Source organism: Lynx rufus, unplaced genomic scaffold, assembly GCF_022079265.1.
Source record: "Lynx rufus isolate CCGP_SWC_20201006 ecotype Redwood Valley unplaced genomic scaffold, mLynRuf1.p SCAF_17, whole genome shotgun sequence".
Lineage (NCBI taxonomy): Eukaryota > Metazoa > Chordata > Mammalia > Carnivora > Felidae > Lynx > Lynx rufus.
This window is the reverse complement of record NW_025814831.1, coordinates 4,297,603-4,313,529: the sequence shown is the minus strand read 5'-3', so window position 1 is coordinate 4,313,529 and position 15,927 is coordinate 4,297,603. Positions and strand designations below refer to the sequence as shown.

Here is a 15,927-nt window from a genome sequence, read left to right as displayed (position 1 = left end):
ATGCCTTTCTGCTCAACCATCCCATTGCCTAGGTATTTGACTTCTTACCTTTACAGAAACTGTCAGGCCCCTCTTCCTTCTCTCTACCCTTGGAGCGGTGGTTCTCTTCTGGGAGGTGTTCAGCCAGCCACGTCAGCACCTCTTCAGAGCTTGTGGGAAGGCAGATTGCAGGGCCCTGGCTCCCCCAGCTGACCCAGAAACGCTGGGGGTGAGGCCCAGCAATCTGTTTAACTAGCCAGTGACTGGTGTGCTGAGGTGTGAGAGCCACTGCTTTATGGCATGTGATTTGAGGCTCTCCTTACAGTCAACCCTCCGTGAAAGCTTCTTGGCTGTTTAACATATAGATTGCGTTAATAGCTGTTGATTACTTTGTGTATCATTACAGCTACCGTGTATTGAACATGTACTCTGCTGGCATTCAGCTGGGCGCTTTCACATCCTCAGATGCTTCGTAAAATAGGTAGTGGTGTTTCCTACTTTAGAGGCGAAGGGAGACGCTGAGGAATGAGGTCACGTGCCAAGGCCACACAGCTGGTAAGCGGCACGGGCGATCTGTCAGACTCCGAAGCCAGTGTCCTTCCTAGCACGTACACTGTCTTTCCTACAAATCCTTTTCCCCAAAGAGTGCGTGTGACTACGTGGCTGTCATCTGGGCACGTAACAAATGATTGTAATACCCATATTTCTGGATTTCCCTCATTATGTTCTTTCTTTCTTCCTTTCTTCCTTTTTCTTCCTTCCTTCCTTCCTTCCTTCCTTCCTTCCTTCCTTCCTTCCTCCCTCCCTCCCTCCCTCCCTCCCTCCCTCCCTCCCTCCCTTCCTTTCTTTCCAGAATTTGTTTTTAAGCAATCTCTGCTCCTAGCGTGGGGCTTGAACTCACGACTGCAAGATTAAGAGTCCCACACTCCACCAACTGAGCCAGTCGGGCACGCTCATTGTATTACTCTACTGAACAACAGCCTATCGGCTTTTTTTGTTTTAAAGGGAAGCATTTTATTTCCTTTTTCTAACATTCATTCGCTTACTGTCTGTCAGAGAAGCAGGTGAGAGAGAGCCTTTGACGTCATAGTCCAGGCTCTACACATTCACGTACCTGACCATCACATTGTAACGTGCCACGGGTAGTTTTGTGTCAGAAATTAACCTGTACTTTCATTGAGGTACCACACAGTTCTGGTCTCTGAACTTAATTTTTACAACTTGCAAAAATTATGTTGCACTGAATTTTGGTAAAATCTGAATGGACTGAAAAATGTAATTTTGCTGGCTCTGCTTTGGTCCAGCCGTGTATGAAAGTGAATAGGTTATCAGAGTGAGCACTTCTTGACCCAGGACACAGTTGTCATTTCTGGTGAAGGGACAGAGCTTGTCATTTAGGTTCTCTGTGCTCTTTTTTTACCTCTCTGACCTCCTCCACTTCTTACCCCCAACACTGACACACATTTTTGGACAGGCAACTAAACAGGAAAATACCTTTATCTTTAAAGATATGAGGAATCAGGGGCGCCTGGGTGGCTCAGTCGGCTGAGCAGCCGATACTTGATCACGGCTCAGGTCACACTCTCCCTTTTGGTGAGTTTGAGCCCTGCTTCACTCGGCACTGGCGGTGTGGAGCATGCTTGGGATTCTCTCTCTCCCTCCTCCCCTCCTTGTGCTCCTCTGACCCTTTCTCGAAAATAAATAAATAAACATTATGGGGCGTCTGGGTGGCTCAGTCGGTTGAGCGTCTGACTTCAGAGCAGGTCACGATCTCATGGTTCACGGGTTCCAGCCCCACGTCGGGCTCTGTGCCGACATCTCAGAGCCTGGAGCCTGCTTCAGAGTCTGTGTCTCCCTCTCTCTCTGCCCCTCCCCGCTCGCGCTCTCTCTCTCTCAAAAATGAACATTAAAAAAATAAGCATTAAAAAGATAAAATGCCTATGAGGAATAAATGCTTGTTTCCTTGCTAACTCCCTATTCTTGTTTGATTGCATTTAGCAGATGTAAATTGATGTTACTTACTTAGCTCGTACTTACATGAGCACTTTGTGTTGCCACTCTAACCACTTACACATTTTAACTCCTTAGCCCTCTATACGTGGTGGAACTCTTTTGTTACCCTTATTTTCCCATTTTGTGGAAACGGTAGTGTGGAGAGGCAAACAGCCGTCTTAGCTCCACAGTCTGTGCTCTTAACTGCTCTTCAGAATGTCATGTAGGTTTCCAACCAGATTTTTCTCTAAAACGTTTTTACTCTGCACTTTGAAATGGTGGACTGGTCCATGGTTTTGTTTTTCCAGGTTAGGACGTGTGAGCTCTCACAGAGAAATAACTCAGGTCCTTTAAAAATGTTAATTAATTCAGGTGTTTGCCGGGGACTCAGGCAGAACGTGTCCTAAAATGATGGCAGGTGGCCTTCTGGCCTGGGACACTGCGGGGCCTGAACAGCGGCCTCATGGTGCCTTTCCCAGCCTCGTCTTGTCCGGGGACAGGCCCTGGCTGGCTCTCTGTGCTTTGCCATGCTCCTCCTCCTTTGGGGCCCTGGGTCGGCCATGGTTTCTTGCTGCCTGACCTTCATGCATGTGGCTTGAGGTCCAAGGACTTGTGAGAACAGTACAAGCACTTGGACTTGCTGTAGACAATAAGACACTTGGAAATGGGTGTCACGTTGTTCTGTGTCTCTTTAAATTTAAAGACATACATGGTCGAAGTACTCTACATGGAAGAGAGATCAGAGATCTTTCCATACCACCCGAGAGACTGTCTCTTGGTCTGTAGCCGCAGGTGCTGCTTATAGGACCTGCTGGTGTTTGGAGCCTCAGCCTTCGTTGTGACCACACGCACCGTCAGGCTGAGCTGCGGGCGAGCGTTTCTTTGGCTCTCAGCATCTGCAGCCTCGCTTAGGGCTCCCGCCTGTCCCGCCATCCTTTCTGCGTTGGCGCGCGTCCCTGCTGGCCAGAGCTTTCTCATCGGGCATTTGACTCTGCTGCAGAGGGAAGACTTTCTGGAAGGCAGTCAGGAAGTTTGGAAGGAGCTGTGGTAGTGGGCTTTGGCCTTGGTTGCTCAGGACACGGCCGGCTTGAAACCGTGAATTATCAAGCAGGCTATTCCCTTCTTAGCCAAGAGAAGGCTGGCAGTGGTCCGGACTTACCTGTGAGCTTTGCGCCAGCTAAATGAGCGTCATTGGGTTTATGCTAAGCTTCGTGAGCTTTGCAGAGTCTTCTGTATTTCTCTATTCTGTGTTATAAATAATAGAATTTCAAGTTCTGACAGCTAGTTACTGTTTGATGTAGAAGCAGGAATGCCACAGGTGAAAGGAAAGGAGACAGAAGTGAGGGCATTGGGTTAGGTTACCCTGTGCTTTCCCCGAGTTTACTGGCTATAGCCCACTTACAGCCAATAGGACCAGAGCTCCAAGTGTAGCTGCTGGGTGAATTGATTTATGATTTTAGGCAGCTTACATCTTTGGTTTTAAGTTGCAGCATCTTTTTTTTTTAACATTACAATTTTTTTTAATGTTTAGTCATATTTGAGAGAGAGAGGAGCAGAGAGAGAGGGACACAGAATCTGAACCAGGTTCCAGGCTCTGAGCTGTCAGCACTCCTGAACTGTGAGATCATAACCTGAGCCGAAGTCGGACCCTTAACCAGCTGAGTCACCCAGGCGCCCCTTAAGCTGCAACATCTTGAGAGCAAATGTGGCTTTTTTAAAAGCTCCACTTTTATCTCTGTCCTCTGATTCCATGAATATGAGACTGAACGTTAACCAACATTCATATGAGACCACTGTATATGGAGATCTATTAAAAATTACTCACACTGGGAAATGGATTGCTTCAATCCATAAGCAATCCATTTCTTTGTGAATAGCTTTATATTTAATTTTTAAAGCTAATATTGCACATTAAAAATTTTTTTAATGTTTATTTATTTTTGAGAGAGACCACAAGCTGGGGAGGGACAGAGAGAGAGGGTGACACAGAATCTGAAATGGCTCCAGGCTCTGAGCTGTCAGCACAGAGCTTGATGCAGGACTCGAACTCATGGACCTCAAGATCATGACTTGAGCCGAAGTCGGACCTTCAGCCGACTGAGCCACCCAGGCGTCCCTAATAGTTGCACATTTTTAATTATGTATTTGATTACATGAGATAATGAATGACAAATGGAGTGAAGCAAAAGTGCAGTTGTTGCCAAATGTTAACTTCCGGGTTATGGTTGATTTCTGCCCTCACTGTGGCACTTCTTAATCAGTTCCAAGCTGGTTGGCCTGCTAACCCACATTTAAAATACACTCCTGTCCCCTTTGAGACTATGCATACGATACTGTCCCTATTGAGCCTACCAGTTTTATTTCAGTCCTCAGAGATTTTAGCTTTTAAGTGCTAAAATATTACTGAATGCAGAAAAGCAAATTCCACTGAGTTACTCTTTCAGCTATTTCTTCTGGATTGAGGATAATTTAGGATTGAGTTTTCCTAGAATCTTTAGAAGAGCTTGGGATTGATGATGAGTTCTCAGTTCAATTCTTGTGAGAAAGATGGGGACTCAATTATGAATCTACAGTAGGGAAAAAGTTAGGAGATAGACTTGGAACAGATTGGATTTCCCAAAGAAGCCTCTGGGAAAAGTTACTTTATTTGCCACTGTAGCAAATTAGGAGCGCACAGTGAGCCCTTCTAACACTGCAGTACTATTCGAAGAGTGAAACAGTAGAACCAGCCATGGCCTGCTTATTTGTCCTCTGAATGATTGGCTCCTTTAAAGAATTTTCCTGTCCTTTCTCATTTCATTGAGTGACATCATTGGTGCCACAGAAACATTAATAACATATTCCAGTGGTCCCAACTGGCGTGAAACTTATGATTTGCCTAGTTCAAAATATATCATCACCTGTTGGTGATATATCATCCCATTCATGCATTTACTTGGTGTCACAGTAAGATTTCTTTTATGGTGAATTTTACTGTTCACAAAGGCACATATTTTTCTGTGACCCTGCACTAGGCCATGACATGCTTTTAAGCCACTTAAAATAATTTTGAAAGTTTTAGTGGTTTTTTTTTTTTGGCCTGTGGGTTTTTTTCCTTTTTCTATTTAAGAAATTGCACAAGTAATATATAATTATTGATGAAAAGTTAGAAATTAAGGTAGGCAAAAAATTATCACCTAAATACTACCCCTAACCTTTTAATAACCACGTTTCATAGTTTGATGAGTATCTATTTGAATTGCTTTCTTTGCAACTATACACATATAAATGCATATTCTAAAAGGAATCCTTTTTTAATTATGAAAAATTTCAAACTTACACAAGAGTCGGGAGGATGGTATAATGCACTTCCGTCCACCTGTCTCCCAGCTTTGCCATTTGTCAGCATATGACTAGTCTCACTTAATCGATTCTGTTGCCCTTACTGCATTACTTTTTAAAAGATACTCATTTGTTTTTGAGAAAGAGCGAGCAGGGGAGGGGCAGAGAGTGGGGAACGGAGGATCAGAAGCGGGCTCTGTGCTGACGGTGGTAAACTCGATGCTGGGCTCGAACTCACAGCCCTTGAGATCATGACCGTAGCCAGTCAGATGCTCCGCTGACTGAGCCACCCAGGCTCCTGCTTTACTGCATTATTTTTTTTTTTATTTTTTTTTTCAACGTTTATTTATTTTTGGGACAGAGAGAGACAGAGCATGAACGGGGGAGGGGCAGAGAGAGAGGGAGACACAGAATCGGAAACAGGCTCCAGGCTCTGAGCCATCAGCCCAGAGCCTGACGCGGGGCTCGAACTCACGGACCGCGAGATCGTGACCTGGCTGAAGTCAGACGCTTAACCGACTGCGCCACCCAGGCGCCCCTTTACTGCATTATTTTAAAGCAAATTCCAAGCATCGTGTCTTTTGTATATTTTCTATGATACGTGGACTGTTCTGAGAAATGAAACTACATTTTCACATGTTAAAAATTTACATTTGAATATAGTCTGTTCTTTGACAGATTCGTAAATATTCTTTACGGTTTCTTGATTCATAAGGATCTTTTTATTAATTTATTTTTAGTTTTTTAATTTGAAATGATTCTATATTCACAGGAAGTTGCAAGAACTATGCATGGAGGTCTCATGTACCCTTCATCCAGTTTTCCTCAGGGGTAATATTCTGTGTAACTATAGTACATATCAGTATCAGGAAATCACCGTTGGTGTAGTCCTCAGAGCTCGTTTGGATTTCACCAGTTTCAGATGCACTAGCGTGAGTGTGTGTGTGTGTGTGTGTGTGTGTGTGTGTGTGGTTGGTTGCTTCTGTGCCGTCGTATCCCATGTGTAAATTCATGTGACCACTACCACAAAAAGATGTTTTTAGTTGGCTTACTCACCTATATTTCCAAACAAGGACCACACATTACATTTAGTATACATACCTCTTAAGTCTCTCTTTTGTAAAAATTACGTTGCTATAATTTCACACTTACAGAAAAGTGACAAGAACAGTGCAAAGAACTCCTATATGCCTGTCACCCAGACTGACTAATTGTTTAAAATTTGCCCATTTGTTTTATCATTTGTATGCTCCCCTCCCTCTCTCCCCCTGCCCCTCTGTGTATGTAAAATATATATCATTTGAGACTGGCTTGTAGACATCGTGTCCATTTCTATCCCCAGAACAAGAATTGTCACTCACATAACCATAGTACATTTATCAAAATCAGGAATATAACATTGATGCATTCCTCTTATCTAATCAACAGTTCACATTAAAATTTCACCAGTTACGGGGCACCTGGGTGGCTCAGTTGGTTATGCATGTGACTCTTGGTTTCCCCTCAGGTCATGATCTCGTGGTTCGTGAGTTTGAGTCCTGTATCAGGCTCTGCACTGACAGCATGGAGCCTGCTTGGGATTCCCCCTTCCCCTCCCCCCCCCTCCCTCCCTCCCTCTCTCTCTCCCCCACCCCGCCCCACTTTCTCTGTCTCCCTGCCTCTCTCTGTCCCTCCCCTGCTCGCATCAATATGCACACTCTCTTTCAAAATAAATAAACATTAAATTTTTTTTCACCAGTTACCCTAGTGCTGTTTTTAAAAAAAAAAAAAAATGTTTTTTTTCAAATGTTTGTTTACTTCTGAGAGAGAGAGACACACACAGAGCACAAGCCGGGGAGGGGTAGAGAGAGAGAGGGAGACACAGAATCCAAAGCAGGCTCCAGGCTCCGAGCTGTCAGCACAGAGCCTGATGTGGGGCTCGAACCCACAAACCGTGAGGTCATGACCTGAGCTGGTCTGGTGCTTAACCAACTGAGCCACCCAGGCGCCCCACCCTAGTGCTGTCTTTTAAAAGTCATTTTTTCCTGGTTGGGGTCCTGTCCAAGTTCACACACAGCAGTTAGTTGCAAGCTCTTTAGTCTTGTTTAGTCTGGACCTGTTCCTTAGCCTTTTCTTTGTTACCATGATCTTGACATTTTTAAGAGTTCAGTTATTTTGTAGAATCCCTCTCAGTTTGGATTTGTCTGATTTTTTTTTTTCATGATTAGATTCATGGGCTGCATTTTGGGGAGAAATACCACAGAACTGATGTTGTTGTGCTCATCCCAGGGCAGCATGTCAAGAGGCACATGATGCTGATTTGCCCCAGTATTAGTGGGCAAATTAACGTTAACCTGATTAAAGCTGTATTTACTAAATTAATCTGTTGTAAAGTTCCATTTTTCTCTTTGTAATTGAGAGGTAATTTGTGAGGGGACACTTTGAGACTGTGTAAGTATCCTGTTTCTCATTAAACCTTTATCCACTAGTTGTAGCATTCATTGATTTTGGCTGAACCACTTGTTATTGTGTTACTATAATAGTTGTAAATGGTGATTTTCAGATTCCATTATTCTTTCCTCCTACGTTTGTTAGGTGTTAGTCTAATCTAAGGAAGAGCTTTTTTTTCTCCATTTATTATCATCAGTATAAACTCAGATTCTTAACTTTATTCCATGAAAATTCTGTAGTATTATTTTGATGTATTTTTTTTAAAGTAATCTCCAACCAATGTGGGGTTCAAACTTACAACCCCAGGATAAAGGGTCACGTGCTGTACCGACTCGGCCAGCCGGGTACCCCTCATTTTGATGTTTGAACTGCCCCATCTTTGTGTAATGGTAGCCCCTCTGCCTTGCCCCCTAAGTCTTTTGGGCCCAGCTTTTGTAGTCTTTGATAGCTTTCTTGCCCAGAGGTACAAAAAGATGTTCCACATTCATTTTTTGCCCCATACCTGGTATCAGGTTCTAGGAGCCTTGGTGACTTTAAGTGGCAAATACTGTTCGAGGCAGAGTCTAGGCACCAGAAGTTGCTATTTGGTCATTGCATCTATACCCTTTTATTGCACAGAGCTAGAAAATGCCTTTTTTTTTTTTTTTTAAAGAAAACACACACACACGGTTTTCTATTGGTCTTTCCTAGTCAATTTTTTGAAAAGGTTTATTCATTTTTGAGAGAGAGGGCGAGGGTGAGGGGAGGGAAAGGGGCAGAGAGAGAAGGAGACACAGAATCCGAAGCAGGCTCCAGGCTCTGAGCTGTCAGCACAGAGCCCCACGTGGGGCCTGAACTCAGGAACTGTGAGATCATGACCTGAGCCGAAGTCGGACGCTTAACCGACTGAGCCACTCGGGTGCCCCTCCTAGTCAAATTTAAGATGAATGATTTTACATTTATACCTCTTATGTGCAAAGTCTCAGCTCCTAATGACATTCACATAATCAGCTTGCTTCTACAAGGTATATTCAAAATAACGGTATACTGTTATTACTAACAGTGTGATTACAGTATGAATACGATTTTAAGATGTCTTTGCAATTTTTTTTCTTTCGAATCCTATTTTTTATTGTTTCATTTTTCCACTTAATAAAGCATATAACATCGTTCTTTGCTAGTAAGTAAATATCTTCACTTTAAATGGCTACATGACATATTTACCAATTTCCTTTTTGGAACACACAAGATGTTAATAATGTTTCAGTGTAAACAGAGTTGAACTGGCTGTCTTTGTACATGTGTTTGCTCATTAAAATTTCTTTTTAATTCAGGAATAGCATAAAGAAAGAAGTGTGTTAAGTGTAAAGCTGTGTTAATTTGTCACAAAGCAGAATCAATCCCAGATTTAAGGAACAGCATTCCTGGCCAACCAGCCCTATGGCCCCTTCCCCACACTCTTCAAGGGTACCCACTGTTCTCACTTCTAGCATAGCAGATTAGTTTTCCTTATTTTTGAACTTTATATAAATGGAATTATTATATGCTTCATTTATATTTGGCTTCATTCAATATATTTTTTGAGGTTTATCCACATTTGTTCTCAGTGTAGTAGCATTCCATGGTTAGCCCGCTCTTTATCTAGCCTCCTATAGACGGACATTTATGTTGGGCCAGTTGGGGGCTACTACAAATTATGTACTTGAAAGATAGGGTAAGGATGCATTCCTAGGAGCTCAATTTGTGGTTAGAGGAAGGGAGGCATTTGCTACGTGTTGCCAAGTTGCCCTGCATAAAGGCTCTGCCAGCTTATGCTCCTGCAGTGGTGAGGGGAGGCCAGCCTCTCCACGTTCCTGTAGGTGCCAGTTTTGCTGGTCCACATCTTGAAACAGGCCGCTGTTGCGCTGCTTGGCCAATGGTACATTCCAGGTGCCTGGAGAGGCTTTTTTCTAATCTGGCAGGGAAAAACCATCAGAAACGTCTGAATGGCTGTTACTGAGGTGGCCTATGAGAAAGTTACGCCCTCAAAGCTTTGCATTAGCTGGGGAGATAAGACATCCCTGACAAGTGACTGAGCACAGGTGCCGAGCGCGTAGGTCCGGTGATGCTGTAAAACTGTAGATGAAGGGGAGGTTGGAACTTTTCCTGGTGCTGGTGTTGAGAGCAGGTCAGCTCTCCCCTGCTTCACTGATCTGAGGCTACTCCCTTCAGCTGAGCTCTGGCTGATTAGAGACGAAGTCTTTGAATCACAGAGGCCAAATAGAATATTTTGGCCACAGCTTTAGCGGCTCATGTCCATGGTGTAAGAGAAGTTTAGTGTTTGTTCATTCTCTTTAGCTTTCTTGCTTTCTGTTTGGAAACATGGCATCGTACTGGCTCCAGAGTGCTGTCATTTGATATATAATTACTAGAGCACATCGGTGCCAATTAAAAGAAAAATTCGTCTGTTACAGATTCAGTAGTTCATTGTTCCAACTGAGATCGGGTGATTGGAAAAATAGCAGTTTGGGGCTAAAAGCACAGTTCTACGCTCTGGGAAACGTCGGGCAGACCACCACCCTTCCTTGGGCCTCAGTGTCTCAGTAGGATGAGGAAATGGGAGCTGGAAGGTTGCAGGTTGCAGGGCCTCTAGACAGTTGGGGATTTCGGGTATTTCTGACTTAGAATGGGAGTTCCTCTGCAGATTGCTGCTTAGGTTACAAAGCAACCTGAATCGGAAAATTTAAAAATCCTCTTGGTGCCGTGCCAAGCACCACAAGCTCGTGGATGGCCTCGGTGTTAGGAAGATAGCGCGGCAGTCGTTGAGCAGCACATAGGAAGTGCTCATTGCCTCCGAGTGGCCTGCAGTTTACCAGTGTCGCAACGCTTTTAGGTCCAAGGATTCCCCGCCAAGCCCCTTTAAGGGGAAACTTAAAAGAAAAAAAAAAAGTATTTTCTGAGAATTTGAAGTATCTTTTGCAGAAATAAAACACCTTGCCTTTTCTTCCATTTGAGGTGTTGGTATTCCCTCAGGAATAGGAGTGCATATTTTGTGCATATTTAACAGAAGGGTTTAATAAAAAATAGGTCATTTGTGTATGTCAGCATTTTAATGTGATGAGATCTGGTGTTAGAATGTGGGCAAACTGAATTCAGCTGATGTCGATTCGTGGTTTTTCTTTAACGAAGAAATCCGTGTTCCATTAGCCTAAGCGGCGGCAGCCATTTGTAGAATCTCAACACCACGGAAGAGCCTTGACCTGAGCGTGGCGTTCGGCTCGAGAACTTGGAGAGTTGGCGAAGAAGTGGTAGTTCGGCGGCTTGTTCAGTTCATCTTTGAGAAATCATCCGAGGGTAGGGGAGTCGGTTTTTGGGTGACAGGCTGCCTTGGGGAAAATGACATGGGATGACAACAGACGCTTGTTGTTTCAGCAGGTCCTTGACGGCAGTGCCGGGCCGGGGGAGAAGATGCGCCAAGTAATCCCGTCCTGCTTCCTCCCCGCGGCACCCCTGCCCCGCCCTGCGCCCTGCCGACCTGCTCCGCTGACCTCCCTCCGGAGAGGGAGCCTTCCCTGCCCCTGTGGGAAGCGTTTCTCTGGAGACCGGGAAGCCGCGCCACAGATTGTCGCTGTGAAAATTCAGTGAACGTATCTTGTGCGTTTTGTGAGTGGGCGACTCTTCCCGTCTGGAATGACGTAAGGGTGGTGCCCCTCACCTTTTACGCCTCATTTGCCTGTATTCTGAGGACGTCCGGCTCTCTGGCCTTCTCGGCTCTCTCCCTCCACGTTCTCCGGCCCGGCCGTGGCCGTGGCTGTGCCCACAGGGCAGGTCTCAGGTGGGGGCTCTGGGCGCCCCTTCCAGGGTCGGAGCCCAGGGGAAGCCTGCTAGCAGGTGTCACCCGGCAGTTTGTTTGTTTTTAGTAACGGGAAGGGGTCGGACGTCACGTGGGCATGTGCTGTTAGAGGAGGAAGGAGGCACGGAAGCTACGAAAGGGAAGGTGCTGTCTTGTTGGGGAAAATTCCGTAGAAAGGAGACCATGCCCTAAACTTGGCTTCTCCTGTTGTCTTTGTCCAGGAAATTTAGGGCAGAAAGAACCCTGTTTTCCTTCTGTATACTTCTTTGAAGGTATTAGTGAACGACGAGGGTTTTCAAAGCCTGTCTGTGGTCGGGGGCAAATCCTCACATATGCACAAGGAGAAATGTGAGTTGAAAAGAGAACGAACTTTTCTCAAGTGCCTTTGAAGTGCCAGGCGCGTCTAGCCTGTTCCCTCCTGTGAACGAAACAGCCCTGCGGGGTGGATGCACTGAGAAGGGAGCCCTGGAGTCTGGGCCACACCGATCAAGGCTGGGGTGTCTGATTCCCACCCGGGCGAGTGATGGGGTTGCAGATCTAGGTGCGGCCTCAGACGGTGCCTCGTCAGGTGCCCGTCGGCGCCCCGTGGCACGGGAGCACAGGGGCTGGACTCCGCCTCGTCTTGACTGCAGATTCTGTTTGCCTCCTTATAAAATGCAGGGGCAGGAGTCCCCGGCACACAGATGCGTAAGGAGGGCCAAAAGAACCGATGCGCAGAGGTGCTTTGTAAGCCGGACAGTGACGTACTGATATTTGCTCACGGAGATTGTTTTCTTTCACAGACGGGCACCCAAGAAGACGTTAGTTGTTGGTTGGGAGTTTGGTCAGCAGCAGACCACACATTTGCTTTTTTTTTTTTTTTTTACCCCCCCTAAGTGTTTGTTTATTTTTGAGAGAGACCGGGCATGCTGGGGAGGGGCAGAGAGAGGAGGGGACAGAGAATCCAAAGCAGGCTCCGTGCTGACAGCAGAGAGCCCAGTGTGGGGCTCGAACCTGTAAACCGCGAGACCGTGACCTGAGCCAAAGTCGGATGCTTAACCGACTGAGCCACCCAGGCACCCCCACATATTTGCTTTTATGTACTTCTGGCTGTGGAAGTTTTTCCTTCCGCTTTTAGAATTGTTTCATTTCTGCAGTAAATATTAATGATGCCGTTTACACGCCACGCCCTCTATTAGGTGTTGGAGATAGAGCGGTGAAGGAGGCAGGTAAGTTTCTGTCCTTTTTGAAACACTGAAACTGTACAGATGATTGACATTTTCCTCCTGTTGGGAGAGGAGATCCCAAACCTGGTTGACTTCTTACTGCCCCGATACATATTTTAAGTCCGTGTTAGATAACTCTTTAAGCACCACTCAATTATGCAGATATTTTGGGAGTAGCTGTTGAGCTGAAGAAACCATGAGAAAGGTGGATTGGGTGGGGGTTTCGCACGATCAGCCTTTGTTTCTGCTTCCGGGCAGGGGGGCAGCGAGGACGTTTGGAAATCACTGTGGTGTTTCTGTCAGAGCCCGGGGTATTTTCCACTGTGGGCAAGAGCGCTTTGGTTAAAGAGTACTTTGAGCTTTATTCACAAAGTGAATCTACCTCAGTTCTGAGTGGCTGGAGTTGCATCTATCCGCATCTGGGACTCGAAGGGCTCCTCCACTTCCCCACGTGTCGTCCAGGATGCCCAGCCAGGTGTGGTCCAGCCGCAGACCCTGGAAACCCCAAGCCTCCACCCTCCCCAGGAAGACTGGAACAGTCTGTAATCTGGCTTGTTTTGGGTCCCAGGTCTCGAGATAGGACTCCAAATGTTCCTTCTTTCCAAGTAGGTGATCCTTTGTGGCCCTGGGAAGTTGTCCCTTGCTCATCTCTGGTTCCTGTTTTGGTCGTCTGAGATGCGGTTAAGAGGAATGATCACAGAAAGCATGGTGTCAGCTCTCTTCTGACCTTTGAATGGCGGAACGGAGACCTTTGTGTCACCGGGGCTGCTCCGGCTATTTTCGGCCAATTCACTTGGGCCTTCAGTGACTCAGCAGCCTCCTGACTTCTTTTGCTTTTAAAAGGAGCTGGACTTACACGGTGTATGCAGTGCAGCTAACATTACAGCCGATGCATGTGGCCCGTAGTGATGGCGGTCGGGGAAGGTCAGGCGAAAGCGTGCTCCCCAGAGGTGAGATGAGGCGGTCAGGACACTGGGGCCGCTGTGAGCAGGATTGTATGGACACTGTGCATGGGGAAGGTATTCTTTAAAATTTTTTTTTTCAACGTTTATTTATTTTTGGGACAGAGACAGAGCATGAACGGGGGAGGGGCAGAGAGAGAGGGAGACACAGAATCGGAAGCAGGCTCCAGGCTCTGAGCGGTCAGCCCAGAGCCCGACGCGGGGCTCGAACTCACGGACCGCGAGATCGTGACCTGGCTGAAGTCGGATGCTCAACCGACTGCGCCACCCAGGCGCCCCATTTTTTTTAACGTTTATTTATTTTTGAGACAGAGAGAGACAGAGCACGAATGGGGGAGGGGCAGAGAGAGAGGGAGACACACAGAATCGGAAGCAGGCTCCAGGCTCTGAGCCGTCAGCCCAGAGCCCGACGCGGGGCTCGAACTCACGGACCGGGAGATCGTGACCTGAGCCGAAGTCGGACGCTCAACCGACTGAGCCACCCAGGCGCCCCATGGGGAAGGTATTCTGAGTGAAGGAAGGGGTGTGAGGAAAGGCCAGAAGGTGTAAAGAGGACAGGCAGCATGTGAACAAGTACCTCTGGAGGGCGTGGGGGTGATGAGGCCACGGCAGCGAGGCCCGTGGGTGCCAGGCCAAGGGGTTTAGCCAGCGCCGGGGCAGAGCCACGGAGGTTTGAAATGGGAGGGTGACCGAAGGCTTCATGGAGATGAATCTGGCGTAGTGTGTGGGATGAGTTGGATGTGCAGAAATGGGTGGAGGGTCTGTCTTCTGGCAAGTTCTGTGGGACTGATTCTCTCTGAGGTGGTTCTCAGATGGGGAGGGAGAATATTAAATGTAGGAAAATTAAAGCCCGCCTTGATTAGCAACACTGCCGCCTCCCGTGTATAATAATATTCTGACGTGCACTTTTCAAAACCGGTCTTTCGGAGATATTTTCCATACCACATAAAATGCTTCTGGGCGCTCAGGAGGGTCAAGTAGCAGGTTGCCATGAAGGGGGCTCCGTGCAGGCCCACATGCCTTCTCGGAGTTCCTGTAAGGGCTGGGCCAGGGTGTGGGACCCTGACAGTGGTGAGTAGGCCCGCTGAGCCTGTGGGGGCTTTCCTTTTGCGGGGCGTTCCCCAGCAGGCCGGGTGGGGGTCTGGGGTGCAGATGTGAGCCGGAATAAAAGGGCTGCTTCTGCAGACCTTTGTGATACTGGAAAGGGAAGCGTGACATTTTAGTGTGTACTTCTTGATCGAGGATTTTGATGACCAGCTCGTGTCTGTAGTAGGAATTCTTAAGCCATCATTTAAAACTTTCCTGTTGAGAATGAGACACTGACAAATTATTTGTAATCAATGACTCCTTACGCAGAAACGAATGAGCATGGGTAGGATTTAATCTTACCCCTGAAAAAAGTGAAATCGTTGCACTTTTATGCAGGTAGCAGACACTGAGCATTTGTGACAGACGGGATGCTCTGTTGGGGCTGAGTAACCAAATGTGATCTAATTCTTAAAATCGGTAAGATTTTTTAACTATGTTGCACTGTAAGTTCATGTTTAAGAATTCAGGTAACTGGCAGTAATTAGGATGCAGATACATTAAAAACATCTCAAGTGTCGATAACTTATCTGTGCAGAAGTCGCCAGAAAGCTGCAACACAAAAACCGATTTTATGGAATAATACAGTGGTAACTACTTAACGAAGAAGTTCTCCTTAAGGGAGTTTTTATTATAATTTTTATTGTAATTGTAATTTTATTGTAATCAATGATAATGGACATGAAACAATACTGTAATAGTGTAAGTGATTAAATACTAAATTCTGTGGAACAAATTAAGTACTTGAGAGTTCGGAGGAAGGAGCCAACCCAAAGAATGCTAGTTGGGAAGAAGCCTGTTGGAGGTGGGGGGCTTGGACCACTGGGTGAAATTCCCCAGCTGCAACCAGCGGGGCAGCCTCCCGAAGCCAAGAGAGAGGGGCCGCCAAGAGAGAGGGGCCTTGAGCCTGCAGCACCCTCAGGACCTGCCCCACCAGGCCCTGGGGCCGGAATATTCCTGCAGCAGTTCCTGCCCCCTCCCCCGGAGGGGTGGCTGAGACTACAGATGTGATGTGAGGCTGCCGGGGCCCAGGAAGTGTTCTGCAGGCGGAAGTCGTGTCCGGCCTTCCACACTCTGGTGTGATGGAAGGTGAGAAGCTCCCGAAGGGTCTGACCAGAGAGGTGGGACCTGACAGGGGCAG

The 15,927-nt window shown here is 46.6% G+C and overlaps 1 protein-coding gene across 18 annotated transcripts in view; it reads left to right on the top strand.

The window, feature by feature from the left end:
- Positions 1–15,927, top strand: part of WDR20 (WD repeat domain 20) — a 66,380-nt gene that overhangs the window by 23,682 nt on the left and 26,771 nt on the right. For 3 of the 18 annotated variants that reach the window (XR_006962127.1, XR_006962126.1, XR_006962128.1), the window contains exon 2: positions 11,113–11,375. The exons of 12 other annotated variants lie outside the window; for them this stretch is intronic. The gene's annotated coding sequence lies outside the window, so the exon portion shown is untranslated. Of the gene's footprint in view, positions 1–10,887; positions 11,035–11,112; positions 11,376–15,927 lie in introns of those variants that run through there. 3 more of the 18 variants (XR_006962130.1, XR_006962129.1, XM_047080068.1) reach the window with 3 other exon arrangements.